Here is an 18159-nt window from a genome sequence, read left to right on the forward strand (position 1 = left end):
CCTTTCATCCAGTTCATCTACTCCTCACTGCCACAGCCCCACCTCTTTTAAAAACAAGTCTGTTCTCATTTTCTTAAGCTTATTAGTTTTGGGGGGGTTGGTTTGTTTTTGTTAAGATTCTTCTAGAAAAGTGAGATCATCTGGTATTTGTCTTTCTCTATATGATTTATTTTACATAGTATAGTGCTGTTAAGGTCCATCCATGTTGTCACAAATGGCAAGATTCCCTTATTTTCATGGCTGAATAATACTCCTGTGTGTGTCTGTGTATGTGTGTGTCACATTTTCTATATCCATTGAGCCATCAGTGGATGCTTAAGTTCTTCCCGTATCTTGGCTATTGTAAATAGTCTACAACAAACATTGAGGTGCATATATCGTTTAAGATTAGTGTTTTCATTTTCTTCAGATAAACACCCAGAAGTGGAACTTCTAGATCATTTGGTAGTTCTATTTTTAATTTTTGGAGGAAACTCTATACTGTTTTCCACAGTGGTTGGACTAATACACATTTCCACCAACAGTGCACAAGCTTTCCCTTTTCTTCATATCCCTGCCAACACTTGTTATTTCTTTTATTTTTTATAATAGCCATTCTAACTAGTGAGAGATGATATCTTATCGTGGTTTTGATTTGTATTTCCTTATTGAGTAGTGATGTTGAGCATCTTTTCATGTGTTAAGTATGATGTTAGCTTTGGGCTTGTTACATATGGCCTTTATTGTGTTTTGGTGCATTCCCTCTATACACAACTTTGTTGAGAGTTTTTACCATAAATGAAAGTTTTTGTCCAGTTCTATCAAATACATCTATTCAGATGATCTTATGCTTAATCATCATACATTTGTGATTGTAATTGATTTCTCATGTCAGTACCAATGTAGTAGGAAAAGAATATGATTTAATTTCAGTCTTAAATAAATTTAAGAGTTGTTTTGTGGGCTAACGTATGATCTGTTGTGGAGATCCATGTGTACGTGAGAAGAATGCATATCTGCTGCTTTTTGATGGAATGTCCTGTCTGTGTTTATTAATTCAGTCTCATCTAACATGTCATAAAGGCTAATGTTTATTTATTTTCTGTCTGGATGATCTACCCATTGATACAAGTAGGGTGTTAATATTTCCCTTTATGACTGTATTGCATTGCTGTCTGCTTATCCCTTTATTTTTTCAATATTTATAGATTTAGGTGCTCAGATTGACTTTTTTTAAATTCATAATATGCCCTTAAAATCCCTCCAAATTCATAATATGCTCTTAAAAATCCCTCCAAGTGTTTAAGTGTATCAGTAGTGTTTCTTTTTATCACTGACTAATAATCAATTATATTGAATAATAATGCAGGACAGGGAAGACTGGCTTGCTGCAGTCCCTGGGGTTGCAAAGAGTTGGACACAGCTGAGTGACTGGACTGAACTGAACTGAATAATCCATAGTGGGTTAGTTTGCATGATCTAACATGTTATTTCTATAGGAACATATAGTACACACTCTATTTGAGATTTATCCATGTTCATGTTTCTACAGTTTTCTCTTTTTAGTGCTGAGTAATAGTCTAGTATACAGGCACACTACAGTTTTTAAAATTTATTAGTTGATGGAAATTTTATTTGTTTCTGACCATTATAAATAAGTCTTCTATGAAGATTTATTGTGTATATGTTTGTGTGGAGTTATGCCTTCATTTCCCTTGGGTAAATGCCATGTAGTAAACTGAAGTTGCCAAACTGTGTTCCAGAGTGGTGGTAAATTTTACATTCCCACCACTAATGTGTAAGCATTGCAGTGGCTCCACGTTTCGACCACCTTTGGTGTTAGTGGTGTTTTTTCTTTTAGCCATTCTAGTTGATGTGCAGGACTATATCATTGTGATTCTCATTTTCAATTCTCTAATGGTTAATAATGCTGAACATCTTTTAATCTGTTTATTTGCCATTAGAATATCTTCTTTTATGAAGTGTCTCTTCAGATCTACAGCCCATAATTGTCTTATGATTGAGTTTAAAGTTCTCTCTATATATATTAAACACCTTTGTCATCTATGTATTTTGCAGATATCTTCTTGTTTATAACTTGCTTTTTATTTTAGTAATAGTGTCTTTTGAAGAGCAAAAGTCTTAAATTCAGATGATCAGTTTATTAAATGTTTTCCTTTGTACTAGTCTGTTTTACTGTCCTAATTAAGAAATCTGTAGGGTGTCCCTGATGGCTCAGGCAGTGAAGAATCAGCCTGCAGTGCAGGAGACCCGGGTTCAGTCCCTGGGTCGTGAAGATCCCCTGGAGAAGGAAATTGCAACCCACTCAGTATTCTTGCCTGAGAAATCCCATGGACAGAAGAGAAGGGCCTGGCAGGCTACAATCCATGGAGTCACAAAAGACTTGGACACGACTTAGCAACTAAACAACAACAATAAAATAAGAAATCTTTACCAAACCCAAAATTAGGGTTTCTTCCATGTTTCCATTTAGAAGTTTCACTACTTTAGCTCTTACTTTAGGTCTGTGAGATTTCAAGTTAATTTTTGTATATAGTGTGAGGTGCGCATTCAGGTGTGTACACACACACACATATATATTTATATTTTACCGTTTAGCTACCCATTCTTCTAGCCCTGTTTGTTTAAAAGATTCTCCTTTTTGAATTCAGTTGCCATGAGACCTTTGTTGAAAATATTATAATTGACCATATATGTGTTGGTTTATTACTGGGCTCTCTCTTCTGTTCTGTTAATCTGTATATCTATATTTACACCAGTACAATTTGTATTGATAATAAGCTATGTAATAAGCCTTGAAATCAGAAAGTAGAAATCCTCCAACTGTTTTCTTCTTTTCAAGATTGTATTGACTATTCTAGTTATTTGCATTTTTTTATAATAAATTTAGATTCAAGTTGTCAATTTGTACAAAAGATTCTGTTGGAATTTATATTGCAGTTGAATTGATCTGTAGATAAATTTGGGTGGAATCTGACATCATAAAATATTGAGTCTTTTGATCCACATGGTATATATCTCTTATCTGCATCTTCTTTAATTTCTCTTAAGAACATATTTGGTCAAATTTATCCCTAAATATTTCATATTTTATACTGTTCCAAACTATATTTTTATTTTAAGTTTCTGATTGAGTATATGGAAATACTATTAATTTTTGTATATTAACCTTTTATCCTATAACTTTGCTATACTTAATTATTAGTCATGGTAGCCTTCATGTGGGATAGGTCTATAATTTTGTTATATTTTAGTATTTTTATGTGCTGTTCATATCAGGTTGATAGGGGCTTCATAGAATGCATTGGGAAATGTTCCTTTTTTCTACAAGCGTTTGTGTGGAATTGCATCAATTTTTTTTCTTTAGGTAGCTTTGGCAGTTTGTGTCTTTCAACAGGTTTGATTATTTCACCTAAGTTGTTGAATATACTGGCATAAGTTTTTAATAATATTCCGTTATTAACATTTTAATATCTGTAGCGATATCTTTAGTTTATCATATTGGTCATTTGTGTCCTCTGTTTTATTTTTGGCCAGGGTCTCTAGAAGTACATCCATTTTACTGATTTTTCTTTAGAAATCAGCTTTTGGTTTCATTGATTTTCTGCTATTAATTTTTTCTTCTACTTACTTGAGGTTTAATTTACTCTTTTTCTAGTTTCTTAAGGTGGATGCTAGGTCATTGATTGGAGAACTTCCTTCTTAGTATTAATAGTATAAGTTTTTTTTGAACACTGGATTATTCAAATGTAGAGCTTTTTAGTTTGTATTTTTAATATATTTATATATTTGTAGTTTAGCTGTATCCCACAAATTTTGATGGCATATATTCATTTCATTCAATTCAAAACAGTCTAATTTTCCTTGTGAATTCCTCTTTGACTCATGTTTATTTTCCTAAAAGATAGGTGTTTTTCAGGTATCTTTCTGTTACTACCTTCAGTTTATAAAATTTTTTTATTATTTAAATTTACAGTTTTAGAAATTTGGAACGTTCATTGAATTCATTTACGTTTAGTATAATCATAATCACTAATACTTTGGGATTCAAATTTATCATCTTCAGGTTCGCTTTCACCTTGTCCCTCTTTATCTGTTTCCTCTCTTGCTTTCTTTTGGATTAATTTTTAATTTCCATTTCTCTCTTCTGTAGGCTTGGTGTCATACCCTCTTTTGTTCTTTCTTTTGTGGATAATATATAGTATTCAGTATGCATCTTAGTAGTCTTGCATGAGTTCCTATTGATACTTCTCAGACAATAAAATGATCTTTGACCCTTTACTTCATCTGTTTTATATCCTGTATTTTGTGTTACGTGTTTTGTTCCCCAAAATTTGTATGTAAAGCCCTAACTCCTAATACCTGAGAAAGTGACATTTGTAAATAAGGTCACTGCATATGTAAGTAGTTAAAAAGAAGTCATACAATCTGTGTGATAAAACATTTCATTTCCTGAAGTCCTTTGTTTCAAAGCTGTGTTATCTTTTCATTAGAATTTTTACCTATTGTTGCTTTGAACTGACTATAGAAATGGGAGCACATTATACTTTCAGTAGATACTTGGTGAATTGATCAAGTGTCCAAAGTAATTTACCATGGTCACTTCTGCTGCGAGACCATAATAATAGGGAGAGTGGGAGACAAAATACTGGATTCTTAAATTTGAAGACCTAAGTTCTAGTTTTAGCATCACTGTTTATTACCTATATTATATGGATTTTCATTTTCTTATTACTTAACACCATACAAAAAGTGTGAAATTATCTATTTTTCTACCTTAGAGATATGTTAAAACATTTTGTAAACCAAGAAACCCTAAAACAAAATGTTTTCCTTTTATTCCATCCTTCTTTTGGATCTTCCTGTCATTTTCAAAGTTTTCATCTACATTAAAATTTTTCTTTTGTCCTTTTATTAGTGGAAAACAAATGAAGAGAAAGATATGTTCCAGTTGACCTCTGTGTTGATTGTATTAAGAAAGTTGATTAACTTTGTTCAAGAGCTTCTCTGATAATCTCCCTAACTTGTTTTTGTTTTGTCTAGTATATATTCAGAGTAGTTTTAAGTACTGTGTCTGTAAGCTCTCATAAAATATTGCTTTTAAATCATGTAATGGAGAGAGGATTTTATCATTATCATCATCTTCCTTTATATCTTGTGTCAGATATTGTCTCGTGTTCTACTGTACATCAAGTTGCTCATTTAACTCTCATAAGAACCCTAAGTTAGTAATATTTTTTCCATCTGGAAGGAATGTCTGATTATCAGGAAGACTGTACTATATTTAGTTCAGTCATAGGGAACTGCTATTTTTTAGGGAAAAAACATTCATTATCAGGAATTTTAGATGGCTCAACCAGTGTAAGTAAATAGGCATTAATCCATCTATGGAATTTCTTAACCTTTTTAAGCTGTTGAAAGGGTTAAACCCAGGTAATTTCTCCCAGAATTTGCCATAGCTTTCATTAGTGGCAGTGCCAATAGCACTTTGAAGCAATAAGTGAAAGATGACAAATATTCAGAGTAGGAATATTGGATGAAAAGTGAAATGTAAAAGTTATTTCTGATTATAATTGTCTGACATAACTTTGTCATAGTCATTTTAAAAAAATTTCTTTAACAATGTAGTTAAATATTTTTAAGTCCAATAGCAGATGTCCCAGGTGGATCAGTGAATAAAGAATCTGCCTTCAGTGCCGAAGATGTGGGTTCAATCCCTGGGTCAGGAAGATCCTCTGGAGGAGGAGGAAATGGCAATCCACTCCAATATTCTTGCCTGGAGAATCCCATGGGCAAAAGAGCCTGGCAGGCCAGCATCTGTGGGGTCATAAAGAGTCTGACACGATTGAAGATACTGAGCATGCATGAGGGAATATTGGATGAAAAGATAAATGTAGGTACTGCTGATTATAATTGCCTGACATAAGTTGGTGATAGTCATTTTTTTAACATTTCTGAAACAGTGTAGTTAAATATTTTTAAGTCCAATAGTAGATGTCAGACATTTTTCATGTGAAAACATTCATGTATATGATTTTTAAAAGTGAGGTTTTAATGAGGCAAAATAATTTCCCACCATAAATATTATAACAAATAAACTCTTCTAAAATAGTTTCTTCTTCATCCCCCTGGTGACCTAGTGGTAATGTTCTGTGGTGTTTTATGTAGGAGACCTGCATTTCATTCCTGTTCTCGTTATCTCTCTCCCTGGGGCTGCAATGAATAAAATAAGAAATAAAATCACTATCCTCCATCCTTATTGCCATGGGCTGTACCTTGTCAGATTTCATAAGCTGAGCTAGATGGGGCCTGGTTTGTACTAGAGTGGAAGACCTCAAAACGAAGCCTGTGGACCACCCATCTTCTGTGTAGCCACTATTTCATCTTTCTTGAACCCTTGTCTTAAAGTCATTATTGTACTTTCGTCTTTACTATTTGATTGGTTTATTTGCTCTAGGAGGGAAAAGAAAGGTCTTTTAAGTAAATGCATTTCTAGTCATTTAAGTCAATGCATTTATTTATTTTCCCTTTTCAAACTTGAAAGACTAATTCAAAAGGTATTTGGCTGTATTCTTGGAAAAGACAGTATTCCAACTAGCGTTGTGTTTTATTGTCTAAAAGTTTGTTTTCTCAGGGACTTCTCATTTTATTTATCTCTGTCAAGTATTCTGTTTCTGTTTGTCTCGAGAGATAGTGTTGCCCTTGTTATATAAATAATATACAACACATGGTATTATTTTTTAAACACATATAATGTAACTGTGTGAAGATTTAAAACTTAGAATTGTTTCCTTAAAACCTAGATTACCTACATAGCCTAAATTTAAATTTAAATTTTAAGAAATTCAAATGCTAGTAATTTAAATTAATTAGGTCTTTGTGTATGTGTATATGTAAAATATAATGCCTATAATTCAGTTAAAAATGCAGTGATGTTTTAACCATGAAGAAACCCAATCTGCCTATTGCTATTGCATCCAAAACACACCCAAACACACCTTTCATAATTACAGACGGTGCATGAGCATGCATGTAACCACACAGAAACACATGTGCATACCTAAGTTCTCTAACACACTAGTCTTCTTTCTGTCTCTTTCTTCCTTCCGTTTTTCCTTCCTGCCTTCCTCCATTCTTCCTTCCCTTCCCTCTTCCTTCCTAATGACATTTTACACAGAGCCCCAATATGTGAAAGACAAATACAGAAGGCTGAGAGCTTCTCTGCTTAATGTCAAAATGAGGGAGGCTAGAGCCCCATCCACCTAGCCTCTTCCTCATGGCATAAGGCAAGACTCCTCGGATAAACCTGAAAGTTGTAAGAAACATGGCTGCACTCCCCTCCTCAGTTTCACAGTCTTCCATTATACACAGAAATTTAGTGTTTTGAAAGAGTTATGGGGAGTACAGAAAAATGAGTAAAAAACAACAGAAATAAAATCAGGTTATTTTGAGAAAAGAGATACTTGAATAGAGATAATAGGTGTGTGAACGTAAAAAAGAGAAAGTCATTTAATTGATAAAGAAGGACATATATATCTTTATCAAGGAAACAACTTTCAGAATATTCCTATTTTAAAACGTTGATGGCTGCTGTGAGCATGGGCCTGAAAAGTATTCAGCAATGACTTGGTGTTTTCTTATTCTACCATTATGCCAAATCCTCTTCATTTCTGTTTAGAATGACTCCAAACCAAAACTAAACCCCCAGAGTCATAGCAGTCAGTACAAGAGGGATGGCATATTTTCTTCATGAAATACAATGCATTTTTTATGTTAAGGAAGTATTCCAGAGTTTATCTAATGTATATTTTAGTACCATTTAAGATAGAGCTTCCCTGGTGGCTCAGATGGTAAAGCATCTGCCTGCAATGTGGGAGACCCGGGTTTGATCCCTGGGTTGGGAGGATCTCCTGGAGAAGGAAATGGCAACCCACTCCAGTATTCTTGCCTGGAGAATCCCACGGACGGAGAAGCATGGTAGGCTACAGTCCATTTAAGATAACAGTCCCTATATGTCATCAATGATATTTCAGAAAGTAATTTTTAAAATAGTTTATACTGTTACTCATTTTAAAATAGCCATCTTCATAAAAATTTTTTAGAACACCCCACGGGAGTATTCTCTATGGGAGTGGTAGGTTGATAATTTTTTTTTAATTGATTCTCTGGGGAGAAAAAAGAAGCCTCTATTTTAATATTTGCCAAATTAAGTGGTAATTTACGCCCATCATGGCTGATTTGTAATTGTCAATAAGAAGTCACTGAAAGTAGATGTGCAGTAGTGATGTTACCATTTTGTAATACTCCCATCATGTAGATAAACTTGATGTGTATATCCTCAAGGGCATACATAATAAAACATAGTAAAATAATTAGGAAGCAATGAATCTTGACTATTACCTTTTTAGTATAATTTATTCATTTGCATTGATCACCAAGGAAGGCTTTCTTATCCCTCCTTGCTATTCTTTGAAACTCTGCATTCAAATGGGTATATCTTTCCTTTTCTCCTTTGCCTTTCATATCTCTTCTTTTCACAGTTATTTGTAAGCCCTCCTCAGACAACCATTTTGTCTTTTTGCATTTCTTTTTCTTGGGGATGGTGTTGATCCCTGCCCGCTGTACATTGTCACAAACCTCTGTCCATAGCTCTTCAGGCAGTCTGTCTGTCCGATATAATCCCTTGAATCTATTTGTCACCTCCACTGTATAATCGTACGGGATTTGATTTAGATCATACCTGAATGGTCTAGTGGTTTTCCCTATTTTCTTTAAGTCTGAATTTGGCAATAAGGAATTCATGATCTGAGCCACAGTCAGTTCCCAGTCTTGTTTTTGCTGACTATATAGAGCGTCTCCATTTTTGGCTGTGAAGAATATAATCAATCTGATTTCAGTATTAACCATCTGGTGATGTCCATTTGTAGAGTCTTTTCTTGTGTTGTTGGAAGAGAAATGGTATGGACCTAACAGAAGCAGAAGATATTAAGAAGAGGTGGCAAGAATACACAGAACTATACAAAAAAAGATCTTCATGACCCAGATAATCACGATGGTGTGATCACTCACCTAGAGCCAGACATCCTGGAATGTGAAGTCAAGTGGGCCTTAGGAAGCATCACTACAAACAAAGCTAGAGGAGGCGATGGAATTCCAGTTGAGCTATTTCAAATCCTGAAAGACGATGCTGTGAAAGTGCTGCACTCAATATGCCAGCAAATTTGGAAAACTCAGCAGTGGCCACAGGACTGGAAAAGGTCAGTTTTCATTCCAATCCCAAAGAAAGGCAATGCCAAAGAATGCTTGAAGTACTGCACAACTGTACCGATCTTACACGCTAGCAAAGTAATGCTCAAAATTCTCCAAGCCAGGTTTCAGCAATACGTGAACCATGAAATTCCAGATGTTCAAGCTGGATTTAGAAAAGGCAGAGGATCCTGAGATCAAATTGCCAACATCCGTTGGATCATCGAAAAAGCGAGAGTGTTCCAGAAAAACATCTACTTCTGCTTTATTGACTATGCCAAAGCCTTTGACTGTGTGGATCACAACAAACTGTGGAAAATTCTTCAAGAGATGGGAATACCAGACCACATGACCTGAGCTGTATGCAGGTAAGGAAGCAACAGTTAGAACTGGACATGGAACAACAGACTGGTTCCAGATAGGGAAAGGAGTACATCAAGGCTGTATACTGTCACCCTGCTTATTTAACTTATATGCAGAGTGCATCATGTGAAATGCTGGACTGGAAGAAGCACAAGCTGGAATCAAGATTGCAGAGAGAAATATCAATAACCTCAGATATGCAGATGACACCACCCTTATGGCAGAAAGCAAAGAACTAAAGAGCCTCTTGATGAAAGTGAAAGAGGAGAGTGAAAAAGTTGGCTTAAAGCTCAAGAGTCAGTAAACGAAGATCATGGCATCTGGTCCCATCACTTATGGGAAATAGATGGGGAAACAGTGGAAACAGTGTCAGACTATTTTGGGGGGCTCCAAAATCACTGCAGATGGTGATTGTAGCCATGGAATTAAAAGATGCTTACTCTTTGAAAGGAAACTTATGACCAACCTAGACAGCATATTAAAAAGCAGAAACATTACTTTGCCAACAAAGGCCCATCTAGTCAAAGCTATGGTTTTTCTAGTAGTCATGTATGGATGTGAGAGTTGGACCATAAAGAAGGATGAGCACTGAAGAATTGATGCTTTTGAACTGTGGTGTTGTAGACGACTCTTGAGAGTCCCTTGGACAGCGAGGAGATCAAACCAGTCCATCCTAAAGGAAATCAGTTCTGAATATTCATTGGCAGGACTGATGCTGAAGCTGAAACTCCAATATTTTGGTCACCTGATGTGAAGAACTGACTCATTTGAAAAGACCCTGATGCTGGGAAAGACTGGAGGTGGGAGGAAAAGGGGACGACAGAGAATGAGATGGTTGGAGGGCATCACCAACTCAGTGGACATGAGTTTGAGTAAACTCTGGGAGTTGGTGATGGACAGGGAAGCCTGATGTGCTGCAGTGATGGAGTTGCAAAGAGTTGGACACGACTGAGCAACTTAACTGAAAAATTCATTTATATAATTTAAATTTTTATGCTGGATGTGTTTAACAGCCAGCTCACACAGTTCCTAAAACTTTGGCAGCGGGCTCTCAGAAACTAGTATAAGTGGGCTCCAGCATACCACTGACTTTGGGGGAACTCCATTTCTCTACCTTTTACTGTATGTCTGGTTTAGCCATCCTTCATGTCTCCAAGATTCACTGTAGTTATGCAGATTATTTTGCTGTGGGCATCTAAGGGATATTTAGAGACTGCCATGGGCCATCCTGTTTTCTGCTTCTTTTTATCAGTTTGTCTATATTAAGGTATCATACTATTCTGCAGTCATTTAATATCTTCCTGTTACTTGTCTAGCAAGATGACTTTAAACTTGTCAAAATGATTATCTTCCCCATGTCTTAACAACAGAACCAAAAGAAATGACCCCTAAGTACGTTGGAGATAATGGTGAGATATTTTTGTTGTACATCTTCACCTACCTAAAACTGCCTAGATTGATCTGTTTTATTGGTAAGAACATGGTTTTCATTTTTAAAAGCTTTTTAATGTAATTAGCTTGATAATAGCTGGAGTCTCCATTGAGAGTTCCCAATCTGTTACCCAGCAATTAACTATTTGTAGTCATCATTGATAATAGCAGCTTGCCACTGAATATTTTCATCATTCATTAGCTTACCCTTTAATAAAATTATTTTACATACTCTTTCTAAAGTGTATTATATTTTCAAAATAATTTGGCCATGGCATTATTAGATCTAGACTTTCTGCCTTTTTCAAAAGATAAATTTTAACTTTACCTTTGATTAGAAAATCATATATTTTGCTGAGTTGGCCTTTTGTATTAAAGCTGTTTATCACTTAAGCGTCAAAAGAAAACTTTGTAAACACTGTCCCTGACTGTTATAGACTGGCAGAAAAGAAACCCCAATAAATGAATTAGTACATGATACTATTAAAAGTGCATTTCAAAGTTCTCTTGATCATCATGATGGAAAATGGCCAGTATATTTGAAACCACAAAAAATCTAAGGTATTTTTTCACTATTTATGTGTCTGGTATTCTTAATTTATTAAAATTTATTTTAAATCTATTAAAATCACTTTTACAAATATTAAGCATCTATATTTTGTGACATTCTTTTAGAGCTTTAACTTGTTTGATAACACTAGAGTACAAAAGATGTCAAACCCTCAGTATTTTTCAGAGACATTTCTGACTTTAAGCCCTTCCCCATCAGGGTCTGTGCGATGTCCAGTTAGCCATTCTTTGGGACTCTGTTCCTTTCCCACTTGTCTCTCCAAAACAGGTTTTCAGTCTGAGATTACTGCTTTCTTGGTTATCTGAGTAATGCACTCCAATTCCTTCTGAACTGAGTCCCACTCGCTTGTCCTGCTGGTTTAGCCAGTGTGGTGTCTGTAGTCTCTGATACAGCAAGAAACCCACTGGCAGCTGCTTGCCTCACGCCAGGCTCTGCTCCCCCCTCACGCCAGGCTCCGCTCCCCCTCTCTCAGGCTAAGCAGGGGCCTCACTCCCTCTCTCACGCTTGCCTCCATACAAATATATCGTCACTCCCTTCCAAATCCTGTCACCCCAGGGTGCTGCACAGAATGTCAGAGAACCCATGTACCTATCCACCTTTCCCAATGTTAGATACCCACCCAAATTATCTTATTCTTTTCTTCAACTCCCTCATTCACACTCAGATTTTCTTTTCCATACTCTTTTCACACAAATGGAGCCTAACGGCTTCAGTAAGCACTGAATAGTTCTGAACTAAGATGCATTTATTTAAGAAGTAAAAAAAAAAAAAAGTACAGCAGATTTTTGTATCCCGCTGTATTAAATTTTTAGTAACTCATCCTGTTATGGAAGTTTTCTCTGAGTGGGAAAAGAGAATGAATATCACAATCTTCCATCTTATAGACTAAGATAAAATGAAAGCACAAAATAAGCTACTTTTGTTGTAGACTGAAATATGTACATGACTTACATATCAGTTTGTGTATATCACATTCATGCATATATTCAAGTGCATACATGAGTATAGAACAAAGAACACTATGAGAATTACATGAAACAAATACATAAAGGTGGCAGACCCATCATAACCCTTCAATAAAATTAATCTCAATTAGATAATTTTCTAAAAGAATTCATGGTTTTATGGTTAAGGTGGGTGCTTATCAGCATGTTTTATTCTAGTAATACTCTAACACTCTAGTTTCATAGTGTCTTTCAAAGACTATTTCTTTGAGAAACTTTTGTTTGAGCACTCATTTCTTTTGTGATGGCTGTTTGACTTATTTATAAAATGACGTTTTAAGAAACTCTCTACAATAGAAATTGTTTACAATCTTTTGTTAAGCCTGGGTACCTTATAATTAATGACTTCTGCCACCCCACCTGCTCCCTTCTGCTTGAATCTTACCACGTCAGTGTTGCTTTGAAATCTGAGAATCCTTTCTTCTTGCTGCCAACTAATATGCTACTTGTTTTAGTCCAACATCATATTACTGATTAGCTGAATGAACACTATTTCCTAGGTTTTTTCCCTGTATCTCTAAATAAACCACTTTCGTCTTAGTAGGATTATGATGTTATAGAAAACATACTTAAATAAATTAGACTTTTTCTGCAGAAAGGAGACCATAGAAAAGATGAATCATAATACACTAAATGCTTTCTAAAAGTCAATCTTTTATAATATTTAAACATAACTAGGTATACCTGTGGAGAGAGAGTTTTTAAAAATCCAGATTTGTTTCTGATCTTCCTTTAATAATGAAAGAGTTTTTTAGCATTCTGTAGTCTAGGATTTAGTTTTCGTGCTTTGTACATTTCCCTTGCCTCTAGTCTTATTAATAATATAAGTATTTCAGGACCAAGATGAGATAATTACCTGGTCTTATAATTCTTATAATTACCTGGTCACTTATATTATTCCATTGTGTCACTGTAAACCACCTGATGGTTGAGCTTTTAACTTTATATCCCCTGAAGTGTCTGTCTATAGGGTAAATGTTAATTGAATTGAATTCACTTGTTGGATTAAACTGATCCCACTAATTTACTTCACTCCATCACTCAATACCCATTACATGTTTTTACCCTTTGTGTGTTCATCTTGGAATAGATTATCTTACTTCTATGATTTTAAATTTCCTGGAAGTATCTCACTATATTTGCAGGAATCACAGGGATAGGGCCAGTTTATTTTGATACTGGATTAGATCCAAGTTTCTGGACCAGAAAAGCAGTTTTCCAGTGTTGTTCTTTTAAGAAGAGATATCCTGTTACAACAATACTGTTAGGATTGAGAAAATAATAACTTGCTCTATCTAAATAAAATGCCCACAAGGCCAAAGTGTGTTCCTGATTGTTAATTTAGTCATCTGTCATGTGGAGCAGACTACTCCCACAAATGTGATCAGTTTATTCTCTCCCAGGCTTAATCTGTATGTTAAGCTGAGTTACATGTAGAAGACCCTTTATCAAATATACTGTGAAAATCACTTTCTCATGACTCAGAGATATTCAGGGAGAGAGGAGAGTGAATTCTTAGAAGAAAGACATGTTGATCAAAGACATGGGGTAAGACATTTCAGAACATGTTCAAGGTAAGATGGTAGGCCATTGTGTCTAGCTTCCAGAACACAGTGGGAATATGCTGTGAGATAAGGCTGGAAAGACAGGTAACAAAATACAGAAGTTTAAGTTTACATTTTGTATTTTATATAGTAGAGAATCTTTGGATTTTGAGCTGGAAGTAGTGAGGTTTGATGTCCTGTGTTTTTTAAAGATGACTAGCAGCAATAGTCTGAAACTGTGGACTGAGAGTAGAAAGGCATTCCAGAAATGACACAGAAAGTTCAGATTTACCTATAATCATAGCTGACTATGATTCTGAATAACCCAGAACATTCTTTGAAAGGACTGATGCTGATCCTGAAGCTCTAATACTTTGGCTACCTGATGAGAAGAACTGACTCATTGGAAAAGACCCTGATGCTGGGAAGGATTGAAGGCAAAAGGAGAATGGGGTAGCAGAGGATGAGATGGTTAGATAGTGTCACCAACTTAATGGACATGAATCTGAGCAAACTCTGGGAGATAATGAGGGACAGGGGAGCCTGGGGTGCTGCAGCACCATGGGATTCTCCAGGCCAGAATACTGGAGTGGGTAGCTGTTCCCTGCTCCAGGGCATCTTCCCAACCCAGGAAGTGAACCCAGGTCTCCCACATTGCAGGCGGGTTCTTTACCGTCTGAGCCACCAGGGAAGCCCAATAAATACTGGCACCAAGACTCAAATTATCTATCTGATTCTAAAAACCATACACCATCCTCCCCTTATAAATATAGTCATCCCTGAGTATTCATAGTAGATTGATTCCAGGACACCACTCCCAACCCCAGGAGACCAAAATCCACAGATGCTTAAGTCCCCTGATGGTATAGAATTTGCATGTAACCTATGCACATCCTCCCATATACTTTAATCTCTAGATTACTAATACAATGTAAGTGCTGTGTAAACAGTTGCTAGCATGTAGCATATACAACTTTTGTCTTCTTGGAACTTTCCAGAATTTTTTTTTCTGATCATTTTCAATCCAGAGTTGGTTAATCTGGAGATGCAGAATCCATAGATATAGAGAGTTATCTGTATATTGTATTTTAATTATGTAAATATCTGTTTATTAGGAGAGAACCATTTCTTTTCACTTTTATGTCCCAGGGTCTTAGTACAGTGCCTAATAAAATAATGGGAACTTCATTAGTTTAATCAGTAAACATTTATTGAGCATCTACTAGGCATTGTGCTATGGTGTGCATATGATTCAGCTCTGTTAGATTATTGCCAGTTTCCTAAGTAACTATAACCAATGTAACACAGCAGTTTACGAGAGTTCCTATTGCTCCACACACCTGCCCACACTTGGTATTTGTCATTTTTTCATTTTAGCTCTTCTAGTGGATGTATCGGAGAAGGCAATGGCAACCCACTCCAATACTGTTGCCTGGAAAATCCCATGGACAGAGGAGCCTGGTAGGCTGCAGTCCATGGGGTCGCTAAGAGTCGGGCATGAATGAATGACTTCACTTTCACTTTTCACTTTCATGCATTGGAAAAGGAAATTGTCCCACTCCAGTGTTCTTGCCTGGAGAACCCCAGGGACAGAGGAGCCTAGTGGGCTGCCGTCTATGGGGTCGCACAGAGTCGGACACAACTGAAGCAACTTAGCAGCAGCAGCAGAAGTGATGTATCAATGTGGGTTTTTTAATTGAGTAGAAATTTACATAATATAAAATTAACCTTTTAAAAGTGAACTATTCAGTAGCATTCATTCACAGTGTTGTACAGTTACCACCTCTGTCTAGCACAAAACACTTCATCATCTGAAAGGAAACTACCCATTAAACATGTACCCCCCCCCCATTCCCTACCCTTACGCCATCAGCCTGTCGACCAGTAATCTTCATTTTGTTTCTATAGATTTACCTATTTTGAATATTTCTTGTAAGAATCTTGTTGGAATATACAGTATGTGAACTTTGTTTCTGGCTTCTTTGACTTCACACGTTTTAATGTTCATCCACATTGTAGCATGTACCTGTCCTTTTTATGGCTGAATAATTCCATCTTATGGGTATACCACAGTTTATCTGTTCTTCAGCTGATGGACTTCTGGGCTGATTCTGTGTTTTGGATGCTGTTAGCAGTGCTATAATGAACATGTGTGTACATGTGTTTGTTAGAGTGAAAGTGAAAAGTGAAAGTCGCTCAGTCATATCCGACTCTTTGTGACCCCATGAACTATACAGTCCATGAAATTCTCCAGGCAAGAATACTGGAGTGGGTAGCTTTTCCCTTCTGCAGGGGCTCTTCCTATCCCAGGGGTCGAACCCATGTCTCCTGCATTGCAGATGGATTCTTTACTAGCTGAGCCACAGGGAAGCCCAAGAATACTGGAGTGGGTAGCCCATCCCTTCTCCAGAGGCTTTTCCCGACCCAGGAATCAAACCAGGGTCTGCTCCACTGCAGGCAGATTCTTTACCAACTGAGCTATCAGGGAAGCCTGTTTGTTAGAGTACTTGTTTTCAGATCCTTTGAGTGCGTGCCCAAGTGAAATCACTGGAGTATATTGTAATTCTGTGTTTAGCTTTTGAGGAACCCATAATCTGCTTTCTATAGCTGTTGAACTATTTTACATTCTCACCAGCAGTGTACAGGATTTTTGTTTTCACATATCCTCATCAACACTTGTTACTTCCCGTTAAACCAACCTGTGGTATGCAGTGGTGTCTCATTGGGGGTTTGACTTGCACCCCGCCTAATATTGTTGAGCATCTTGTCATGTGCTTGTTAGCTGTGTGTATCTTCTTTAGAGAAATGCCCCTTTTCTGAGTTGGGTTGTCTTTTTGTTGTTAAGTTCATTATGTTTTGTATATTGGATACATGATTTGCTTATCAGATATGTTTATGATTCACAAATATTTTCTCCCATTCTGAGGTTTTCTTTTCACTTTCTTAAAGATGTCCTTTCATGAACAAACTTTTAAAGTTTTGATGAAGTCCAATTTATCTAGTTTTTCATTTGTGGCTTTTGGTACTATAGCTATGAATCCACTGTCAAATTCAAAGTCATGAATTTGCTCTTTTGCTTTCCTCCATAAAGTTTTTGTTTTTAGTTCTTAAATTGTTGATCCATTTGCATTAATATTTTTTGTATACTGTTCAGGTTAGTCCAGTTTCTCTTTTTTTGCATATTATATATAATATGATCTCAGCACAATTTGTTGAAAAGACTTCCTTTTCCTATTAAATGGTCCTGGTAACCTGTCAAAAATCATTTGGCCATGTATGTTAGGTTTCGTTTGGGGGCTCTCCAGTCTTTCCATTGGTCTATACATCTGTCTTTATGCTAGTACCACTGTCTTGATTATTGTAACTTTGTAGTAAGGTTTGAAATCAGGCACTGTGAATCCTCCAGCTTTCTTCTCCTTCAGTTGTTTTGGCTTTTGGGTTCACTTGAGATTCCATGTGAATTATAGGATGGATTTTCCCAATTGCATAAAATATCATGGGTATTTTGATGGAGATTGCTTTGAATCTGTAGATTTCTTTGGGTAAAATTCATATATAACAACATTAAGTGTTTTAGTTCATGAACATGGGATGTTTTTCCATTTATATGCCTTTAATTTCTTTCAACAGTGTTTTGTAGTTTTTATTGTATAAAAATTTTCTTTTACTTCATTGGTTAATTCCTAAGTATTTTATCCTTTTTGATGCTATTGTAAAAGGATTTATTTCATAATTTCCTTTTCATATTGTTGATTATTAGTGTATAGAAATACACCCAACTTTGTGTTGTTGTTTTGGTTTTGTTTTTTTACTTCTTCCTGTTTTTATAAACCCATTTTTTCTGGCTTTTTTTCTTTCTGTTTCTCCTCCCTTTGAAATCCCTCAGTGCTAACTATCCTAGTCCAGGACCTCATTATCTCATGACTGCTAATAATTTCTTGACTATTATCCTATCAGTTCATCCTGTTTGCTTCTCTCCAATTACATCTTTTAAAATATA

At 35.9% G+C, this 18159-nt stretch overlaps 1 protein-coding gene across 1 annotated transcript in view; it reads left to right on the forward strand.

The window, feature by feature from the left end:
• The window catches only part of DNAJC1 (DnaJ heat shock protein family (Hsp40) member C1), a 193601-nt gene that overhangs the window by 103821 nt on the left and 71621 nt on the right, over positions 1-18159 (forward strand). The window lies entirely within an intron of this gene.

Source organism: Oryx dammah, unplaced genomic scaffold (assembly GCF_014754425.2).
Source record: "Oryx dammah isolate SB20612 unplaced genomic scaffold, SCBI_Odam_1.1 HiC_scaffold_10, whole genome shotgun sequence".
Taxonomy (NCBI): Eukaryota; Metazoa; Chordata; class Mammalia; order Artiodactyla; family Bovidae; genus Oryx; species Oryx dammah.